This window comes from Arvicanthis niloticus, chromosome 9, assembly GCF_011762505.2.
Source record: "Arvicanthis niloticus isolate mArvNil1 chromosome 9, mArvNil1.pat.X, whole genome shotgun sequence".
Lineage (NCBI taxonomy): Eukaryota > Metazoa > Chordata > Mammalia > Rodentia > Muridae > Arvicanthis > Arvicanthis niloticus.
In genome coordinates, this window is record NC_047666.1 from 6,522,516 (window position 1) to 6,528,515 (window position 6,000).

Below are 6,000 nucleotides of genomic sequence, written 5' to 3' on the forward strand. Positions count from 1 at the left end.
GCCTTGGAGTCAGGTCGTGGGGCGGAGTCCTGATCCTGACATTGAGATTTACCAACAGTGTGACTACAGCTAATCAGGTAAACTTCCTAAGATTGGGGATCCTCCCTGCAGAGTGGAGCAGAAAAAGAGAATAAGACAGGAAGTGTTCAAGCACAGGTACTCCCGGAGGAAGGAAAGGAAAAGGCACCTGTGAGGCCACATGCTGTTCAAGCACAGGTACTCCTGATAGCAGTAAGTAGCATGAGGACCGGAGGAAGGGAAGGAAAAGGCACCTGTGAGGCTAAACAAGTCACCTTGATGTGGCTCCACAGGTTGTTTTGCACCCTGGCTCAGCAGGACAGAGCGATCCCTGGCCCTGGAACTCTGAAGCGTGTTTTCTGCAGGTTGCTATCTTCAGGAAAGGCTGGATTACTCCCAGCTCATTGTGTTTGCGATATGTGTGGGTTGCTTTGGCAAAGCTGGAGTTGCGTGTGGCTGTGATCCTGCCAGGGGGACTTTCCCTCCAGTGGTCAAGCTGGACTGACTACTTATCCCCCAGGGACTCTGGCTGTGGTGAATTTCCTCTCAGTGTCCAGCACCAAGACAATGAACTCCACAGCCCAGCTGATGCTTCCCCCTCTTCTCATTTTCTTTAAGGGAATTTAAAATATATATATATGTTTACAAGAAAAGATGCTCATGTCACTTGGCACTGTTTCCTCTCTGGCTAAAGTGCCAAGTGGCCTGACGTTGTGTATGGTCATGGCTCCTTGTTAAGTCAATAAGTCTACAAACCAGAGTGTCTGGGGACTGCATCTCACAGCCTTTCTAGGTAGACAAGGCTTGGGGACAGAAAGTAAAGTCCTCAGAGATGTGACATCCAGATAAACAGGTTTAAGTGCCATATCTAAGGGCACAAACAGATTAGATCCCCTTTGTCCTGGTGCTTTGCCTGAAACCCAGACTGAATGCCTTTTGCAAGGTATGGAAGGTAGTGGTTGGGTGCACACTCCCTACCATACTCCCTATATTAAATATTGGTCTTGCATTTTTTATTTCCTCCCTGGGGTTTTCAATCCAGGGCCTCTTAAATTCTAAACAAATACTCCAGTCTGTGGGAACTCAGGGTATCACGTTATATTAATCATCTTATATGACGTGTCTTTTGGTTATGACAATTTTTTGGATTTTTTTTTCTAACATCTTTAGACTCTCACAGGCAGCCAGGGTCAAAGACATGGGAATCCACACACAGCCGTCTGGGTTCCATTCTGGCCCCACTGCTTATATCTGTATTATTATCCTCTACCAACTGTACCATAAGCTGTTTCCAAGGGTCAGGAAGTATATTTTCCAACTTTTCCATATCATGACAACAAGAAAATATATGAAGTCTATATTATATGTTCGTATGATACATGATGTCAAGTCTGGTGGCATAAGTAAGTCATTCTGCTCATGGCCAGAGATGAGAATTTGAGAGGCTGAGACACATCTGTCACTTGCTGTGCCAGTGGGTCATGCTAGGATGCTGCTGTCTGACACATGAAAGCAGTTAGATTCTGCCTTGGCTGGCATGAGATGTCCATACTGTTTACCATAAATAAAAAAAAATACAGACATAAACAGCAAGGAGCCCTGCAGAGGGGGACAGTGATAGTGACAAATGCTAGGTACCTCGATGTGTGTGTGTATGTATGTATGTATGTATGTGTGTGTGTGTGTGTGTGTTCCTAATTGATTCTAATTGACAACACTTCTCTTTTCTGGTGGTAGCCAGCTAGTGAAACCTCATGACACATCACTGTACAGAACAGAACAGCTAGTGTGTGATTCGTTGAAGAATGCAGAAAGTTTTGTATTTGGGAACAAGCCGTTGCGGGCCCTCCCAGGTTCTTCTCTGGCGCCATCATCTGGTACCAGCTGGGTGTCACCACGGCCGTCAACGGCTAAGGTACATGACACCTGTTTCGGCCTACATGTATAGAGACTTGTTTCTTTAAGGAAAAGCTTACCACTTGAATAAATCAAATAAATCCAGTTTCTTGGAGGGGGAATTGATGATCAATAACCATGAAGAAAAAATTTCAAAAAATAAGCCAAAGCATAACCCAGAAGATACATAACTGAGAAATTCTGACCACTTTTTAACTGATACATTTGCACTTAGTGATGTGTGATGATTTGGTTCATAAGTCAGCTAATAATGAATATGTTTTGTTGTGGTGGTGGTGGTAGTGTGGGTGTGTTGCTGGTGATCTAACCCAGAACTTTAAGTGTGTTAGACAAATACTCTACCACTGTGAACATCTCCAGATATAATCAAATCTTGAGCTGAATTCCATAAGGTTATGGGTTATTTTTATTTTATTTGTTTATTTATTTATTTTTGGTTTTTCGAGACAGGGTTTCTCTGTGTAGCCCTGGCTGTCCTGGAACTCACTCTGTAGACCAGGCTGGCCTCAAACTCAGAAATCTGCCTGCCTCTGCCTCCCAAGTGCTGAGATTAAAGGCGTGCGCCACCACTGCCCGGCTATTTTTATTTTTAATAGTGAAAGCAGAAAAATGAGATTTATTCAATGTGGTCACATGGGGAAGAGTCAAACAGTTCCAGCAATGCGCCAGGTCCACATTCAGGGGTCCTGACAGAGAGGTAAGGTTTAAATAGAAAGCAAGAGATATACATAGTCAGATAAGATCTGATCTCTTGTCCACCATTGTCTGTGCTTCAAGTTACTCTAGCAAAATTGTTTTCACAAGTTGTCAGTCTTTCTCAGACAAGTTTCTCCTTTGGCTGACTCCCAGGGCTTCAGCTATTTCCTCTCCCAGCAGGAGATTCCTGGAAAGATTCTCATTTCTTGGGAATCATTCTTTCAATAGACCCCAGGAGGTTATGTTTGTCCCTGAATTGCTGGCTCCTGATCTCACAGGTAGCATTGACTGCAGCACCCCTTTCTGGGGAGCATCTTTATCCCTGTGATGAGCTCCCCTTCACAGCACAGAAACTTGGAGAGTCCAGCATTCAAACGTCTAGGAGCATGGGTCTCCAAGCATAACCTGGATCTTCCCACACACATTTGAAAGCAAGTCTGGGCTGAATGAGATAAACATGCTTCTAGCATCTATCTCTGTTCCTGCTACGAGGGGCTGCAGCATCCAGTGGCCCTGGGACATGCTTCACAACCCTCCTGAGGAGGCTGTGCCACACACTGAATGGGAGCTGTATGACATCACAACACCAGTCTTTGGACCCCAGTCAAGATAACATCAAAGTCAAACTAGGGTCTGGCCGTAAGTTTGCTGGCTTCACATTTACTAAGTGCACATTTCCTGAGGCTGAGCAATTAGAGCTGGGAAGGGCTGGTTTTCTTTGTACTTTGCCAACACTGTGTCAACATCACCTCTGTCAAGGATTCTTATGCCTTTAAGATCCAGAGGGATTTGTAGATGAGTTCACACTACTGATCCTGGTGCTGATTTTGTGTTTTTATGGTGTGTGTGTGTGTTTCTTGTGCTTTTGGTTTTCTCCCTGTTTGTTTGCTTTCTTTTATTCTAATTTGTTTATCTGTTTTCCTCTTTGTTTTCTAAAGAGAAAGAAGGTGTGGAGTACTTAGAACCCTAGTCCCAGAGCTCAGGGTGCCTGGTTCTGCCTCTGTATTACTCCTAGTGTAGAATATTAACAGCAGAGCAGCCACAGCTTCTGAATATACCCTCCATGCAAACGCCATGCTAGCTAGTCACTGTCTATATATGCTATACTAGCTAGTCACTGTCTATATGTGCTATACTTAGCTAGTCACTGTCTATATGTGCTATACTTAGCTAGTCACTGTCAGCTTCAATAACTGTTGGAAGATAAACAAATGAAGACACTACAGCATATACTAGAATTAGTCACGTAGGTTAGGAGACAGAGAAGAGTATGGTGTTCTAAGGATAGGAACTAATGTTAGAGCAACCTTGAAAAAGATGAAAAAAGTAGTGGAGAAGGAGAAGGTGGGATACTTTTAGGGCCCACTGCTTTTAATGATTTTTAAAGCTGTGGAAGGGTATGGGTTAGAAGTATAGGGTATAGCAGATTAAGAAAAGAGAGAAGATGAGACAGGAATGAGAGACAAAGTGTGTAAGTTGTACATGGGAACTGTAAGATTGTGTACCCAATCTTAGTGTGGGTGTTAGGAAGGGCAGAACCATCCTAGAACTTAACTGAGGAAGTATTATTAAAAGCAAAACCATTTTCATATGTATACGTGTGTGTATGTATACATATAATTATATGCGAGTATAGAAATTAATGATTAAAAATTAAAGAAATTAAAATAAAAGATTTTAAATACTAAAAATAACTTAATTAACCATCATAAAACATTTTAAAAGGCAACTATAATAAAAATATATTAGATTAAAGAATAGCTCAGCATTTGTTCTGTGGTGAGAGGGGCTTTGGGTTTTTCCCTTAATGATGCTTCATGTAGTAAACTGACCACCTGGGAGAGACACTGTGCAACTGCAGCAGAAACCTCTAGATGCAGATTGGGTTATGTACTGCCCGGTACTGCTCAGGTCTCTTGTGCCCTTCTCCCAGCCTTGAGCAGGCCTGAAAGACCTTGTGTTTACAACAGACCAAGTGATAGGATCTAGGTGGAGTTACCCACCTTGGCTGTACTGAACTTAAAAGAACTGCCCCTGGGCTTGCCTTGAGATATCTCTGGCTGTAACCTAGAACGGATTATCCCACCCATCTCCAGCTTAAAACAGAAAGGGTTTTGGTGTGGCCTTTCCCTTTAAATTGAGAGCTGAACATTGAAGCTTTGAGCCTTGATCAGAGAACTTTGTCTTGTCTTTATCTTTTCTTGCCCTCCATCCCCTCTTCATTCTCAGCCCCACTTTCAGATGAACCCAGTTAATCTGTGGCCGCAGGTGGCTACAGTCTCTTACCTTCTAAAGGGAGTTTTGACAGTGTCTCCTTGGTGCTCTGTGCTGTGGGCGTGGCTGTGGGAAGTGGGCTTTGACTTCTCCAGCACTCTGAGTGTTCACCATCACCAGCATGTGTTATGGGTGACCCACTGCCTGGTGGTTACCATGAGCCTCAGCTCGCCCCTCCACTCTCTCTCACCATCTCTTCTACCTGTAGGACCTATGTGTGAGATAGAAGCATTCTCCAGCCGTTTCCACTCTGCTAAATTGAGCGCCTGCAGCTGGGTTGGGTTTTTGCTGATTCATGGCTTCTGCTTTGGCTAGCTCATCGTATAGACCTTGTCTCTTACAGGAATAGATTATAGTGCATTATCTTGTGTGTGTGCATGTAGAGGCCTGAGGTCAATGTTGGATGTCTTCTTCAGTTGCTCTCCATTTGTCTTCTCACTGAACCTGGAATATACCAATTTAACTACACTGATACTGGCTGGCCACTAAGCTCCAGAGATCTGCATGGAACTGCCTCACCAGTCTGGGATTACAGACTGCACTCTCCCCTTCCCCACTTGGCTTTTACATGTATCCTCAAAGCACTTTACCATATGAGCCACCTCCTTGTTTCCTAGTGCATATTTTCTTTCCCCGGATTTTATTGCCAAAGCTATACCAGCAAACCCAGAAGTCCTCTCTGCCCGTGTCCTTCCCCATTGTATAAAAACACATGCATATGCATATGCGTACAAACCAAAGTTTTCATGAGATAACACTCACTTTTAATGTGTATGTTAAGTATAAACATAAATAGAAAATAGTCACAAAGCAAATATGAATTTATTAATATTCAAATGCAACACAAAAATATACCAAAATGTGTAATTCTCAGTTGAAAATACTAGTTTTACCTCTCTGCCTTAATTTCACAGCCATCAGTAGCTTGCAAGACAACACTCGCCTGCCAGGCACAATGGTACTTTAATCTGAGCACTTGGGAGGAAGAGACAGACAGTTCTCTAGGAGTTCAAGGCCAGCTATTCATTCTATATAGTGAATTCCAGGCCAGTGAGAGCTACATAGTGAGACCCTTCTCAAAAACAAAACAGAACA